Source organism: Castor canadensis, chromosome 1 (genome assembly GCF_047511655.1).
Source record: "Castor canadensis chromosome 1, mCasCan1.hap1v2, whole genome shotgun sequence".
In the NCBI taxonomy this organism is placed as follows: domain Eukaryota; kingdom Metazoa; phylum Chordata; class Mammalia; order Rodentia; family Castoridae; genus Castor; species Castor canadensis.
In genome coordinates this window covers 91,763,859-91,781,418 of record NC_133386.1, presented here as the reverse complement: position 1 = coordinate 91,781,418, position 17,560 = coordinate 91,763,859, and positions in this window count along the sequence as shown.

Genomic DNA, 17,560 nt, shown 5'->3' with positions numbered 1-17,560 from the left:
AGTTTTTTGAACTCCCTATATATTCTGGTTATCAGTCCCTTGTCTGATGTATAGGCAGCAAAGATTTTCTCCCATTCTTTGGGTGCCCTCTTCAATTTGAGGCCATTTCTTTTGTTGTGCAGAAGCTTTTAAATTTCATGTAGTCCCGTTTGTCAATCCTTTCTCTTAGTTGCTGAGCTGTTTGTGTTCTACTGAGGAAGTCCTTGCCTCAGTCCCCCTGCTCTTTCCTGTACTACCTTCAAGGTTTCATATCTGATATTAAGGTACTTAATTCACTTTGAGTTGATACTTGTACAGGGTGACAAGCATGGATCTAATTTCAGTTTTCTGCAGGCAGATATCCAGTTTTCCCAGCAACATTTGTTGAAGAAGCTGTCTTTTCTCCATCATATATTTTTGGCACCATTGTCAAAAATTAGGTGGGCATAGCTGCATGGATTCATATTAGTGTCCTCTTTCTATTCTGTTCCACCAGTCTTCATATCTGTTTTTGGGCCAGTACCATGGTGTTTTTATTGCTATGGCTCTGTAGTATAGTTTGAAGTCAGGTATTGTGATAACTTCAGTGTTGCTTTTTTTTTGCTCAGTATTGCCTTGGCTAGTCTTAGTCTTTTGTGTTTCCAAATGAACTTTAAGGTAGATTTTTCAATCTCTGTGATGAATGTCATTGGGATTTTGATGGGAATTGGGTTGAACAGGTAGATTGCTTTTGGTAGTATAGCCATTTTTACTATGTTGATTCTGCCAATCAATGAGCATGGAAGATCTTCTAATCTTGCTGTAATATTCTTTGATTTCTTTCTTTGGTGGTTTGTAGTTTTCCTTGTAGAGGTTATTTACATCTTTGTTAAGGTTATTCATAGGTATTTGATTTTTTTTGAGGTTATTATAAATGCAATTGTTTTCCTATATTCTTTCTCAATCTATTCGTTGTTGGTGTATAGAAAGGCTACTAATTTTTATAAGTTGATTTTGTATCCTGCTACTTTGCAGAAACTGTTTATAGTGTCTAGGGGTTTTGTGGTGGAGTCTTTTTTGGATCTTTTAGGTATAAGATCATGTCATCTGCAAATAGGGATAATTTGACCTCTTCTTTACTTATTTCTATTCCTTTTATTTCTTCTTCCTGCCTTATTGCTTTGGCTAGGAATTCCAAGACTATGTTAAAAAGGAGTAGAGAGAGTAGGCACCCTTGTCTCATTCCTGACTTTAGGGGAAATGGTTTCAGTTTTTCCCCATTAAGTATGATGTTGGCTATAGGTTTGTCATACATAGCATTTACTACATTGAGGTACATTCCCTCTATTCCTGGTTTCATCAGAACTTTTATCATGAAATGGTGTTGAATTTTATTGAAGGCTTTTTCTGTATCTATTGAAATAATCAGGTGTTTTTTGTTTTTGCTTCTGGTAATATGCTGTATTATGTTTAATGGTTTGTGTATGTTGAGCCACCCCTATATCCCTGGGATGAAGCTGACTTGGTCATGCTGAATAATTTTTCTTATATGTTATTGGATTCAGTTTACCATTAAGCTATTGAGGATTTTTGTATCAATGACCTATAGTTCTCTTTTTTTGGATATGTTCTTGTCTGGTTTTGGAATGAGTGTCATACTGGCTTCATAGAATGAGTTATGCAGTGTTTCTTCCCTTTCTATTTCATGGAAGAGTTTAAGGATTGTTGGTATTTGTTCTTTAAAGGTCTGATAGAATTCAGCAGAGAATCCATCAGGTCCTGGACTTTTCTTTTTTGGGAAGACTCTTTATTGTTGCTTCAATTTCATTGTGTGTTATACCTCTGTTAAGGTGGTTAATATCCTCCTGGTTCAGTTTTGGATGGTGGTATGTATCTAGAAATTTGTCCATTTCTTCTAGATTTTCCAGTTTATTTGAATGTAGATTCTCAAAGTAGTCCCTGATGATTCTCTGGATTTCCTTGGTGTTTATTGTTATCTCCTCTTTTTCATTTCTGATTTTATTAATTTGGGTTTTTTCCCTCCTCATTTTAGTCAGATTTGTCAGGGGTTTGTCTATTTTGTTTATTTTTTTCAAAGAAACAGCTTTTTGTTTCATTGATTCTTTGTATGGTTTTCTTGGTCTCTATTTTGTTCATTTTGGCCCATATTTTTATTATTTCTCTCCTCCTGCTTGTTTTGGGTTTAGCTTGTTCTTATTTTTCTAGAAGTTTGAGATGTAGCATTATGTCATTTATTTGAGATCTTTCTGTCTTTTTAACATATGCACTCATGGCTCTAAATGTTCCTCTTAGGACTGCCTTTGCTGTGTCCCATGAGTTCTGATAGGTTGTGTTTTCATCTTCATTAAATTCCAGGAAACTTTTGACTTCCTCCCTTATTTCTTCTATGATCCACTGATCATTGAGCAATGTGTCATTCAGCCTCCAATTTTTTGAGTAGTTTTTGCTGCTGCTTTTGTTGTTGAGTTGTAGTTTTATTGCATTGTGATCAGATAGTATGCAGATAGTAGGTATGCAGAGGGTTATTTGTTGAGACTTGCTTTGTGCCCTAAGATGTGATCTATTTTGGAGAAAGTTCCATGGGCTGCTAAGAAGAATGTATATTGTACTGTTGCAGGGTAGAATATTCTGTAGACCTCTGTTAGTTCCATTAGAGCTATGGTGTCATTTAGTTCTAGGATTTCTTTGTTGGCTTTTTCCTCTGCATGACCTATCTATTGTTGATAGAGGGGTATTAAAACCTCCCGCTACCACTGTATTGGGGTCTGTATGTGCTTTGAAGTCCCTTAGTGTATGTTTAGTGAAGTTGGGTTCATTGATATTGGGTGCATATAAGTTGATAATTGTTATTTCCTTTGATGTATTGCTCCTTTTATTAGTATGAAGTGACCTTCTTTGTCTCTTTGACTAATTTAAGTTTGAAGTCCACTTTAAATATTGCTATTCCTCCCTGTTTTGAGGGGCCATTAGCTTGGTAAATAGTCTTCTAGCTTTTCACCCTAAGCCAGTATTTCTTTCTGTCAACAAGGTAGATCTTTCATAAACAACAGATTGTTGTGTCTTCCTTTTTAATTCAGTTTGCCAAATGGTGTCTTTTGATGGGGGAGTTGGGTCCATTAACATTCAGTGGTAGTATCGAGGTGTATGTGGTGATTCCTACCATTTAGTTGTTTAAGGATTTGAGTGTGTGCAACCAATTTAATGCTACTCTCTGAGTACTTGTCTGTTCTTCTCATGAGATTTAATACTCCCAGTCCTTTCATGGTTATGTTTGTTTTCAGCTTGTTTGTGTAGGATTCCTTTCAGAATCTTCTGTAATGGTGGTTTGGTGGTCATATATTGTTTTAGTTTCTGTTTATCATGGAAGAATTTAATTCCTCCATCAATTTTTTATGATAGTTTTGCTGGGTAGAATATCCTACAGCTGAAACTATTTTCTTTCAGTACTTGAAATACCTCACTCCATTCCCTTCATGCTATTAAGATTTCTGTTGAGAAGTCTGCTGCTATTTTGATGGGGTTACCTTTATATGTTATTTGTTTTTTTCTCTCTTACAACCTTCAATATTCTTTCTCTGTTCTCTGTGCTAGTTGTTTTAATGATAATATGCTGTGGAGAGGTTCTGTTTTGGTTTTCTCTTTGGTGTCTTGGAGGCTTCCTTTACCTGAATGGATAACTCTTCCTTGAGATTTGGGAAATTTTCTACTATTATTTTGTTGAATATATTATGTATCCCTTTGACTTGCACCTCTTCTCCTTCATTGCCCATGATTTGAAGGTTTGGTCTTTTGATGGAGTCACTGAGATCTTGTGTATTCCTTTCACAGCTTTTGTGTCTTTTGTATAAGAGTTCTTCTGTTTTTTCTTTAATATCTATTTCATCTTCAAGCCCTGAGATTCTGTTTTCCACTTGTTCTAGTCTGCTGGAGTGGCTTTCCCCTGTATTTTTAAATTTGATTTAAGGAAATTTTTATTTCCAGTGCTTCTATTCAATTCTTTTTTCTGAGGTTTTCCATATCATAGTTAAATTCTTCTTTCATATCTTGTGTTGTTTTCATTTCATATATCTCTTTTTCATTATTTCCTTTGTTTCACTTTGAACTTTGTTGAAGTCCTCTTTGAGTTCATTTAGTTGTTTCTGTGTCTTCTCAAGTTTTTTATTTGTGGTGTCTTGATATTGTTTGAGTTCATCTTGTACTTTCTATTTGACTGTCTTGTAGCTTTTCCATGAGTCTCTCAGTGATCTCACTCATAATTTCCTCTTTGAGAGATTTTTTTATGGGTGTCATTTGGCTCATTGGTCATAATTAGCATTGTTCTGTTGGGGTCAGGAACTAGCTATTCATTTTCTCCATTTCCCATAAATCCTCTATTGAATTTTTGGTCTTTTGGTGGTAGAATTTCCTGGTCTTCTTCTTCTTCTCTCATGCTTCTATCATGTGCTGTGCTCCTATGTTGTTGAGGGGCTTTTTGTGGATTTTAATTACCTGTTATCTCCTCCTTGACTCAATTATGTGCTATGACTGGCTTAGTTATTAGCTAGGTTTATGTGGTATTTCTGTTCCCTGACTAGGCAGTATAGATTAGCAATAACAAATTCACTGATTCAATGCTGGACCAGTTATTTATAAAATATGTGGGGAGCCCCTTGGTGATATTATCTATAAGCTGTAGAGATTGGGAGGATAACAATTGTATAGATAGAGGTGATATTGAAAGAGTTGGCACTGGAGGAAGGGGCAGAAAGGGGAGATGGGAGGAGGGATGTGAGGTGTGGGGGGGTTCTAGGGTACAAAGTCCCTAGTGTGTGTTGAGGGATAGTTCAGTCATTGTGAAAGAGGTGCTATTGTCAGGGATTGTCAAGGAATAGGAAGGATGGGGTAATGTAATGTTGGCATAATAGACTATTCAGAAAGTGGTACATATTGAGGAGGTCAAGGTAGTGGGGAGAGAGGGAGGGGGAAGAGAGAAAGGTGATGAGGAAAAAGTAAGGGAGAGGGGATGGAAAGAGAAGAGAAAGAAAAATTGGGGGGAGAGAAAGGAAAGTGCAGCAATAGAGGGCTGAGTGAGTTAGTGTTAAGATAGAATGGAGAAGGGAGGTAAGTAACAGTAAGGTGGAAGAAAAAAATTAAAGAAATAAAAGTTAAAATTAAAAATAAAAATATTAAAAAGATAAAAAAGATATAGATATAGATATAAAAGATATATATAATGTTCTGGACTCTTTCGTCTGATTTTAGGTTGAGGTGGTGATGCTTTTACTTTTTTATATGGGCTTTGGCCAAGACATTGTCCCTTCTTAAGCTTTGTATGTTGGGTTGTGTGGCAACAAACATTGCTCTTTCCTATCAGACAGCTTTGGAGGGTCTCAGCTGTGGGTGTTTGAGCCCAAGCTTTCTTAGTGGAGTGGGGCCTCTGGAGCAGGTGGGTTCTCAGAAGTGGTCCTGTGAAGGGTTGGTAAATGAGCAGTCACAGCCCCTCCCACTCACAGGGCAAGCCTGTGAGAGATGAGCTTTTTTTCTTGGTGACACTCTCAGTTTTCAGCTTGCTCCAGGTTTCTCCAATGCAGTGCAGTACCTGGCTTTCCCCATCATGGCTTTTGAGTTGTTCTACCCCGATATGGGCTATTCCTCCTCCCTCAGGCAAAAGGGAGGAATATTCCCTCTATGTATTTGGCCATCAGTTTTGTTCAGAGGGGGTGTAATCACCTCCCCAGCTGTGCTAGAACAGTGTGTTGCACTCACCTGACCAGTTAGCAGATTCGCTTGGTTGAAAATGGGTCAGCTATGGGGCAGTGCAGGCAGGCAGCAGACAGAGGTTTTGTGTCTGCTTGTGTTTGGTGGGTCCTGGCCTTCCCAGATGCATGCAGCTCTCTTTGTGAGGTTCTCTGTGTTGTATTGTTGCTGATGAGGTTGCAGACATACTAAGGCAGAGAGAGATCTGTGCAGGCAGGCAGCAGTCAGAGGTTCTGTGTCTGTGCATATTATAGCAGGTCCAGGTATTCCCAGATGCTTTCAGGTCTCTGCAGTTCTCTGCATGTGTTTTAGCTTTATCAACCTGGGCAGGAGGGAATTAAGAGAGAGAGAGAAAAAAAAAAAAAAAGAAAGAAAGGAAAAAGAAAACAAAAGCAATGGATTGGCTAGGGCTATCTGACCTTGCTTCTAGCTATTCCAAACCAGCTAACAGACAGGCAAGCTGGCAGCAGCTGCCTGACTCTATGCTGGGCTGTTATGCACTTTAAAAAGTTAGTTTAAGGGTTGTTCAATGTATATTATGTGCCCTCTCTGTGTTGATGGTATCTTGGTTGGCAGAAAAAACAGGATGACCCAATTCTTGCTTCCATGAAAATCTGTAGTATTTGTTTGAAAGTGTGCAGGTCAAAGTCCCAGGGTCTGCCAGCTATCTGTCATCTTGATTTCTCCTCCCATTTAACATTCTGAGGGTCAGTTCAACATTATGTACTTCTCACATTCCACAGAGTTATTTTGAAGTTCAAATGCAAATAAAAACATAAAAGCTTGTTGTCATAGAAATATGAAGTATAATTCTATAATTGATAATAAGTATGATGAAGAAATTGAATACATATTGTAGACAGATAAAATGATGAACAAAATCTTGCAGAGGAGTTAGCATACAGTGGTGTAAAATGCCTAAAGAGAAGAGAGTATCTCTGGGATGCAATCAGGGCCAGGTGATCTCCCACAGCAAGCAAATTTCTTTTTCTTTTTTTTTTCCATTTTTCTTTTATTATTCATATGTGCATACAAGGCTTGGTTCATTTCTCCCCCCTGCCCCCACCCCCTCCCAGCAAGCAAATTTCAAGCATTCATCTGAATCAGCACCTAATACTTACATGCTGTCCCACCTTCTCCAGCCTGGGGATAAGAACAAACTGTCTGATGGACAGCAGGCAAGTGTTCCTCTTTTATACAGAATAATTCACCACTAGATACTGTGGTCATTTGCTCAAGAAATGCATATTTAGCCCTTCCATAGGAAGGTTCTGTGCTAAAGTCAATGGAAGAGAAGGATGGAAAGCCAAAATTGTGGTCCCTATTCTCCCAAATATATAATCTTGAGGAGAGAAAAAACACTGGATTATCAGTGATAATCAAATTACAAATAAGAAATTCTGGAAACATGTTATAGAATCATTGAGAAAAGAAAGAGCTAAAAAATCAGCAGAAGTAGTCAGGAAAGGATCTTGTAAAAAAGGGAGGAAAAAATTGGATAGGACTTTGAAGACTGATGGGAAAAAAGGGAGAGGAAAAGAGGCATCTTAAGTGAGGAATCAGACAAGCCATGGCTTGGTACAGGTGGGAGAAAGGCACACTCCAAAAAAAAAAAATAGATCAGTCAGGTTAAAGAAGGTGGGTGTGATGGGAGAAGTTGAGATGAAGAACAAGAGGGCAGGGTTGGAGGTTTTGGAAGGTTTTTGTAAGCTAGCATGAAGGATTTGTCCATTTGACAATGTGGAAAGTCAATGTGTTTATGTAGAGAGGTACACATCAAAGTAATCAATAATGTAAGGAAGAGCTATGTAATCACCAAGAAAACAGAAAAGTCTGTTATATTCTAGTAGGAAAGAAATGAACAAGAACTGGAGTATGCCCCTCAGTTTTGACAATATAGGAAAGAAATAGCTCTAATAGGTAGACACAAAAGACAAGTTCCTGAGGATAAAATACACTGAGGCAAGAAAGATGGAAACTGCACCAGCACTGTGAATGGGGGCACATCATAGTATGACCAACTGCTGGCCACACAGAAAATGGCCTTATTTACACAGAGGAACCTCATTGAAAAGATATGGAGTAACAGGTAACTGGCTCCCTAGAAAAGTTGGTTTTCCTAAATAATTGGAGAACCATAGACATTCCATACCTTCCTGGACAAAGGATTAGAATTACAGTGGCTCAAGGGGGAGAGATTCAGAGGACACTTGCTAAGGTTGTTGCTATGATCTGAATGTTATGATCCCCAAAGGGTCTGTGTCAAAATTCTAACCTCCAAAGTGATAACAAAGGAGATGGGGGGTTTTGGAGGTTGATTAGGTCATGTTGGTGAAGCCCTCATGAATGAGATTAGTGCCTTTATTAAAGAGGCCCTAGAGAGTTGCCCTGTCCCTTCCACTATGTAGAGGGCACATCAAGGAGGTGTCATATACAATCCAGGAAATAGGCCCTCAACAGAACCGAATCTGGTGACCAGTAACCTGGGGCTTCCCAGACTCCAGAAGTGTGAAAAATAAATTTGTTTTGTATATGAGCTACTCAGTCTGATGTATTCCATTATAGCAGTAAGAACAGATTAAGATATCCATTAATTCTAAATGTGAGAGGGAGAGACATTCTGAATGGAACTCTGGGTAACATTTCCTTCTTTTTCTCCTTCCCTCTCTCCCTTCCTTTCTTCTCGCTTTCCTGACTTCCTTTTTTTTTTAGACAGAGTCTCAACTCAGTCTGGCCTGGAACTGAAGATACCTCAGCCTCAGTCTCCCAAGTGCTGGGATTGTAGACATATACCACCATGCCTGGCTCTTGTTATTTACTGGCATAGTCTTTCTAGAGCTTCTCTTTAAATTACTAGAGAGAAGGAGATGGAGGCCCTGTAATGCTCAAGAGTGAATCAAACACAATTATCTTTACTATAGAGAAGCTGCTGAAGACATACAACACAATCACCCTCTTCTTTTTTCAAGTTTTATTCATCTTTTTTATTGACTTAAGGAAGCATTTCCCATCTTAGGGTGGCAATAGTTACAAAATGAAATAATGGCTAAAACACTGACCTCAGAGGCTGATAGGTTCTCATGAGTAATAATGAGTAACAGCAATCAGACCCTGAAGCTTGGAGACCATCATAGGAGATGTTCAGTGCACATATGAAGATCCATGACCACCTTTTCATGAAGATGATGCAAGGAGACTAAGAACTACCATTTCAGAAATAGCACTGAAAGGGATAATGGCATAACTACTGTTCTTGGATCTTTGAGATCCAAGATTTTTTCCTTTAGGGTAGTGACCAATCCTAAAAATTTTGGCTCATACTAAAACAAAAATTTTAAAGTAAATAAAATAAAATAATATTATTAGTTTTGTCGATAAATTTTAGCATTGATTATGTTTTTTATTCAGTCATTGCGTCCCAATGTTGATGTTGACTTTAACTGGGATATCAGTGATCCCTGATTTAAGTAACTCAGACTAGCCTAGAATAAATGACTCAAAAACCAGTTCGTCTTACACAGAGGTTCTTGTCAACACTGACCATAAATATGCTTACAGTTCATATGGGAATAACATGACTAGAAAAAAAGAATTATAAATAAAACTAATCCATGATTAATGTGCTCCTGGAGGCATGAAATAGAAGATAATCAACTATCAAGCCAGACTGTGGGGTGGGGTGGGTTTCAGTGGCAGAGTGTGTGCTGAGCCTGCTCGTGACCCTGGGTTCAGTCCCCAACACCACAAAACAACACAACAAAGATCACAAGCCACTCTGTCTCCAAATACAAGTAGATTTAGTGTGGAAAAAATCAGACAAGGACCATACAGTTTTTATTTAAGAGGATGCCCAAACCATCTAAATCTGCTAGCCAATCCACAACCACATGAATAATTAGGATGGACAGATATTAACAGCACTGATAGAAGCATGGCTCTAGACTACTTTCTATAGAATAAGGTGATTATATTACTGAGTGAACTAAATTCTATAAAGAACAAAATTGTCAGTAATCTAATATCATATGAGTTATTTTGCCAACAGAGGGAAAATGGTTACATCAAAAGCAAAATGTAACTATTTTATTTCCTTTTTTTTCAGTACTGGAGTTTGAACTCAGGGCCTCAAGCTTATTAGACACGCAGTGTACCACTTGAGCCACTACATCAACTCATTAACCATCTCACTGAAGAAAGTAAATCTAAAAGCTTTTACGTTAAACAAGTAAGACTTCCAAAAACACCTATAAAAGTAAAGAAAAAACAAAACTTTATGAGAAAAGACAAATTGCTTGCTTAAAAAAATTATTTGTATAGCTTTCAGATGAAAATAAAACACATTTAAATGTCCAAATGCTTAAGAAGTTTATTTTTAAAATCATGATGTTTAAGTCAGTTCCTGCAGTGAATGCTAATAAGTTGTGAACAGTCATTCTGGTACTTTCTCCAATACCATAATGGTACAATGTGAAAATAAAGGACTACATTTACTCATCTGCTGGGAGCCCCACTTCCTGAACCCGAATTAGAAGGCAATGCATAAAACATTTTCTCCAAACATATTTAGAGTTGGGACATGGTCCAGGGAATATACTGCCAATGAAGAAGAGAACTTATTTTGAGCAATGGTTATTCTTGATTATTGACTATCTCTCTCTTCTCTGCTTAAAATTGAATTGTTCTGATGGAAATATTTGTTTTAAAGAAGGAAGTCAGGGAGCTCACAGTTATGGGGCAAAGATATGGAATTCAAACTTAACTATAGTTTACTTAACAGTCACTCTTTGCATCGACAAAAAAGGAAAACAGAAGCACCATCTCTGTTTTCCAGTAACAACTGTTTTGAAAACAAATAAGAAGTTCAGATGTAGAAGTCAGAGCATTGAGAATAATAGAGACTGAATAATATTGAAATACACTGTATCTGTGTATGAAGATAGTATAATGAAATGCACTGAAAGCTGTTGAATAATCGGGTAGCAGAGCAATAGAGAAAGAGTAAGTAATAGAGGGGCTTAATCTGGTTACAGTACAAATACCAAGGCAAATCCCTTTGAACAATCAATATACACTTAAAAAAATGAAGGACAGGAAGATAAAACAGGTCCTGTCTGGGGATGGCTGCCTGGAGCGAGGAGGGCATGAGAGGGTGAGAGACAAGTACTTTGTGTAAGTATATGAAAATGAACAATGGAACCTGCTGAAATTAATCCAAGAAGGGGGATGAGAGGGATGAGGGAGAATGATGGAGGGGGTGAATCTAATTAAGACGCATTGTAAGCACATATGTAAATGTCACAATGAAACCCCCCTGTACAGCTAATATATGCTAATTAAAATGAAATAAAAAGCTGTAGACTTTTATGGCAAAAAAAAGTCAGGGTATGTAGCACAAATGTCCAGCACAACTTACTCCCGGCATGGCATGTGGCTCTCTGGCCAGCACGTGCCAGTCACTGAGATGACCCACAGTGCACTTGTTTGGGGGGGGGTCTCTGCTCACTCTAACAGGATGTGGAATTCAACAGACTAAAACTTCCCCTGTAAATATTAATAAGATGATGTCATCCAGTAGCAGAGCACCCCAGGATACACACTTGCCACACAACCTGGGAGCCTATGCCCTAGGGCTGTGGGTCCAGAAAGCATTACTCTTGAAAGTCAGCATCAGTCAGACACCAGAACATAAACTGTCGGTCCTTTGAGAAAATAAAATATTATTATTAGCTGAATTGATCAAAATATTCTTTTAGTATTCAGGGATAGGTTCAAATTTTCTGGGACCTGAAACTTGAATAATAATTAAGAATATAAAATTAGATATTAAAGTAAATATTTATAAAAATGAGAAAACATATAACACATCAAACTATAAAATTTAAAAAATTGATGGATAACTATATTCACAAATCCAGAAGAAAATACATTTTTAAAATTAAATGTCCAATACATCTCTGTAATACAATTTCTTACATTTTTGATCATATGTTCCTTGATCATCTCTTCAGATGAAAATTTTTTGTAATTCAATTTGTAGACAAAAATAGAATAATTCATTCTTTCCTCTAGCATAGTTGATTGAACTCTAAAAGTATTATTGGAAATTTAGATAAAAATGTTCAACTTCACAACTCAGTAATGATTGGGAACACCCTATATCTATTTTAGTATGTATATATAGTTCTCTCAAACTTCTTATGTGTATAATATATACACAAATTTCTTCTCTCTATATATTATACATGCATATATATTATAAGTTTTCAGGACATTTCAACTTTTCTTATGCAGTGACTAATTTTAAGTGTTGCATGAGCTCAGGTTTGTGGGTCATTCTGTTTGGAGCCACCGGACTGTTAGGACAGCATCAAATATATCAGGATTGCTAAGACAGTCCAAGGTGTGGAAATGCATAATCTATGTACTGTTCCATATTCTCACTGATCCGCTGAAGGTTTATGCTTCTAGCAAATTTTGTTTGTACCATTCCTATAAAAGCAAAACAAATGTGGCTATTGCTTTTATAATTATATATACCACTTACTACTTATATTCCTGACTAGAGAGAAGTTTGACAAGGAAACAGAGGGCATAGATTCTACTCAATACACTGATTATTGGATGAATTTTCCAGAGTAACTTATGCTCTGTATATTACAAGCCTCATTTTTTCTTTCTTCCTTTTTTTCTGTGATGGGTTTTTTTTCAGATAGGGTCTCATGAACTATTTTCCTGGGCTGGCGTTAATCTTGATCTCTGCCTCCTGAGTTGCTAGGATTACAGGCGTGAGCACTGGCACCTGGTTTATAAGCCTCATTTTTTTCTATGCCTATGTGCTTCAACGTCAGCTGTTGTTGAACGTGGTTATAACATGATTCCACTGGTGGCCCTGCATCACTGCCCCATGATGCTATGAATTGACAGGAGTTTTGCTGCAGCTCATCCTATGCCTGCACTAAGTTCCCAATACAAAAAGTGACTGTGAGCCATGCAAATAGTTCCCAAACTTAATGCTTCCCCAATTCAACTTTCCCTTAGCCAAATTTTGACCCAACTCACTAACTCAATAGTGACAGAGTAAGCCTGAAGGGAAAGAGGTAACAGTCTTAGCTAGTCTTACAGTTAATTTTATACAAATGTATTGTTGACTTTGATCTTGTGTCCTCCAAAGGCTCATGCATTAAAAGCTTGGTTACCAGCCTGGAGTGCTATTGGAAGTTGGTGGAACCTTTAGAGGCGGGGACCTTGTGGAAGTTAGGTCAGTGGAGGTGTGCCTTTAAGGGGATGCTGAGATCTTGGCCTCTTGTCTCTCTCTCTCCCTGCTTCCCAGCCACCATAAGGTGAACAGGGCTCCTGCACCGTGAGCTCCTACCATGTGTACTGTGTTGCCTCGGCCCAAAGCAACAGGGCTCAGTAACCATGGACAGAAACCTCATGTTTTGCATGAGGCAAAACAAACCTTTTCTTCTTTCTTTCCTAATAAACAAAGTTATCTCAGATATTTTGTCACAGTGACAGAAAGCACATACTGTTAGAGCTCCTCCCATAGCACTGTAAAGACTACAGATCAGGTGCTCTGAAGTTTAATAATGATGACTAAATTTACCTGGGCTAGTTATTAATTCAACCATCGACTTCTTGGTTTCCCCAAAAAGACACTTGTCATTATTTGGTCTCTCTTCATTTGATATAGTAAAACAAACTAGAATGCTGTAACTGAATGTGAAGAGCTCTTCCAAGGTGCTCTAAACTAAAAATCAAAGCCTACAGTCAGAATCAGTGTGGGTAACTGGGAAACAGTAAGCATTATCTTAGTCATTTGAAGTAGTGTCCTAACTTGGGGGCAGATAAAGTTATGTAATTACTATGCTGGAAAAGCATAGTCTTAACCAAAGTAGGAAACTATGCTATTTGAGACAAACTACCTCTAGGTTTTTACATGACAGAGAAATAAACTTCCATGCTATTTAAGTCAATGTGACTGTACTTTGTCTGCTAGTTGCAGCCCAAACTAACAAAAACAGAGAGAGGGTGGTATGAGATTATCTGAGGAGCTTTGCTATCACCTCCTCCACTCTGTAGTCCTCTAATGCAAGAAGGCCCCAAGCTCTGTGCCTTCTGCTAGGAAGGTGGGAGAAGGACAGTCCCTGGTGTGGTGTTTGTTGTGTGTGAAACAAACCACCCTAAAAATTAGTGGCATAAAGCAACAACTTATTGTTTCCCATGATTCTGTAAGATGGATGGGCTCAGCCAGGTGGTTCTGCTTCACATGGTGTAGCTTGAATTTTATGTGTTCAGCTACACTCAGCTGGGAGCAGGCTGGGTGTCACCATGTGGTCTGTCATTATTTGGTAGTCTAGCCTGAGCTTCAAGAGAAAGCAAAAGCTCACAAATCTGAGGCATAAAATTAGTACTTTTTATTACCTTGTATTGGCCAAAGCCTGTCACTAGGCTAGCCTAGATTTAAAAGGAGGGATCTCTCTCTCCCTTTCTCTCTCTCTCTCTCCCCCTCTCCCTTCCTCTCTCTCTTTCTCAGGTTGTGACAATTGAATTGCCCATTCATTAATTTGGTATTGGAAAACAGCTACTAAGTAATCCAGAATAGTTGTGTTTTCTGGTCAGTATACTCTTTCTTAGAACTTGTTCAGTCTTATTGGAAAGGCAAATTATTTCCAGAGGTTGCTTAAAAAGACTTAGAATTAGAATGGAGGAATTAGACTATGTTAATAAGGTATCCTCTTCTATAAGTTTGAGGGAAGTGCCTGCCAAGTCGGTGATCAGCTAGACTGCCAGTCAGCACACTGAACCAAGTCTGTTTGTATACAACCTACACACTAAGAATAATCATGTATTTTTAAGGGCTATTGAGCAAACAAAGAGAATGCTACCACAAAGACCGTATGTTGCCCACAAAGTTTAAAACATTTACTATCTGGTCCATTACAGAAAAATCACACAGAGCCCTGAGCTGACAGTAAATTATTTGAGGGAAAATACTTGCTGCTTTGCTTGCAACTGAATGTCACAAGTAAATAGTAGGCTGTGAAATTACTTCCTGAGTTGAAATCGGGATATTATGAGTGGCATTGTGTCCCCCAAATTTGTATGCTAAAATCCTAACCTTAGAATGTTGGAGATGGGATCTTTTTATGATGTTATGTCCCTGATTCTGCCACAGTTGAAGCTGTTTTTCACAAAGTCTGATTTGTGCCTTGTTCTGATTTGGGGGGCTTCTGGTTAAGTCAGACTGAGGTTATTCGGGTGGGCCCTAATCTGACTGGAGATATTATGAGGGGAGGAAATTTTAACACAGACACACCAGAGGGAAGATCATGTAAAGACACAGAGAAAAGCAGCCGCCACCTGCAAGTCAAGGAGCGAGAGCTCTTGGAAGAACTCAACCCTGCAGATGCCTTGATCTTGGACTTCTAGCCTTTGAACTTGAGAAAACATATTTCTATTGCTTGTGCCACGCAATCTGTGGTCCTTTGTAATGGAAGCTCTGAAAAACTAATAAACAAGAATTTTAGAAATGTGAAATAGACTGAATGGGAAATGTCAGTGAAAAGGTAAATATTAATTATATGGTATGTATGGGGGGTTAGGTTTTGACATGTAATGTATTTCTTCCTGTGGCTCAAAGTCAAAACGTTTGAAAGCCAAAGAATTAGAATACAGGTGTTAAGTGTGTTTGCTAAGGGTATTTGTGTCATACTATCAGGGTCCCTACTAGTGTAACTGACAAGATTTCTGTTTCCTCTTGTCAATGAGAATTACTGTCTCTTCACACTTTTGATATGATAGTGTGATCAGTTAGGCTTCAATCTTTTATGCTGTCATGTCCCTGATTCTCCCCTAAATGAAGCTCTGCTTTTCCCAGTGTCATTGCAACTAGGTTTGATTTTGGGGGTTTCAATCCTGTTCTGAAGATCTCTGAATGACTACTTTCACTTATTTGTTAGAATGAGGTAGAACTCTGTTCTTTTTATCTGACCAGCACCACTACCATCGTCTGGCAATAGACCTTCACCTCTTCACCCCTCTTTCCTCCATGTGGCTCTCCTGTGGAGTAAGCAAGTAACATAGGTTGGCTAAAGTCTTCCCTCATGTTTAACATGTGGACCTCTGTTTTAAGGACCATATGAATCTGCACCCACTTTTCCTTCAGCATGGAAGATCCTCTCTGTGGGATGAAGCTAGACCTGGACACAAACAGAGAGCTCAAAAGAAAGAGCTCTGGCCACATGGTGGGAGCCCCAAGAGCCAGCCCATGCCTAATGTCTTGACTTCAGTTCTCAAGTCAGTGTTCCCTTTTATCATTGCTGGGATTTAACAAAAGGGGCCCACCTGCCTCACATCCAAAGTTATCCTTGAGCTGTAGTTAACGACAAAGTGCTGGTTCCATGAACTGAAAACGGACCTCAGGCTCCCCACTGAGGAGCACCCACTGCTACAGGAAGTGGAGTGGGCTTAAGAAAGGCGGGAAGCTGAACTCAGTACTCGCTGAATTCTATTATGTACACTATGCAAGAGGAAGGAAGAGTATAAACTGAGAACAATGACAAGAAGCAAATAGTGTTAAAGGAAAGCAGACCACGTATGGGAGAGCTTCCTATAGGGCCAATAACAAAACTAAATCAATTAGCAGCCAATTAAATATCTTTCAAATATGTCATGGTTTGTTTAAAGGAGGAAATTATTCTATATAATGACTGAGTAGAAATAAAAACTTCTGCAAGTATATCAGTCTCTTATTTTTAATTACTGAAAAAACAGGGAGCACAAAAATTAAGAGAACAAAAAAGATATATTCAAATCAAGACTCAGTGAGTTGTGCCAATATGGCAGCACATGGGCTGACCACGTGAGGGTTTGCTATCCATCTATCTGGAGGCTTCCCTGGGTTTTGCTTCCCGGGGTAGAACTAATCCCCGGAAGTGCATATATTTTTTTTTAAAGTTACTGAACAATTAATGACCAAGATAAAATCAGCTTGCTGTAGCTCAGAGAATATGATAAATTAAGACAGTACATAATTAAGAATTTGATGAGGCCCACCTAGTTTCTAATGCACTAAAGATTTATAGCTAGGAGTGAAATGCAGAGGAATAGGTCTATTACAGAGAGCTTCCAGTGGCATGACCAGCCAACTAAGATATTAATTATGTACAACAATGGGAAGGTCTAATCCTCTATGCCTGCTATAATGAGACAGTGCAAAACTTTTAAAATGGAATTAAAATGAACAGTCATCTATTTCCACTTTCTTCTGCTTTCTTTCTACAAAAATCTTCATATAACCACTCGTGTCTCTGATCTCCATTTTCTCTATTTTGATTGTCTTATTTGTGGGCTTCCTATGTTTCGGTTGGCTGTCCTAAGATTTCACTGAAGTATCCTCCTTTTTAAGTGCCTTGTCTGCTTCCAGGAGAGTTAACAGCACACCTACTACTAGAATTCCACCTGCCCCAACTTACATTTTTTTCCTTAAGTAATTTTCTTATAGGCATCATTGGTTCTATTCCATTTCTTTTCACTATTAATCTGTTTCAGTAATTCTTTCTGCATTTTTTGACATATAAAAAAATTGAGGATTTCATCCTCAGCTTCCAGAAAGTCAAATCCAAAGGTTGTGTCCTAAAGTTTGTTTGACCTGTCTTTTCTTTGAGACTCTTCTCTCCCTTGGCTTTTCATGCAATACTTTTCTACTAGTTTTCTTACATCTTTGGGTGACCCTTCCTTTTCTGTTCTCCAGGACTTCCTAACTATCTCAATGCAGTCACTGTGCTGTACAGTGGTAAACTTATCTAGCTGGTGTTTCACCTGCAGCTTTGAATAGCAAGGG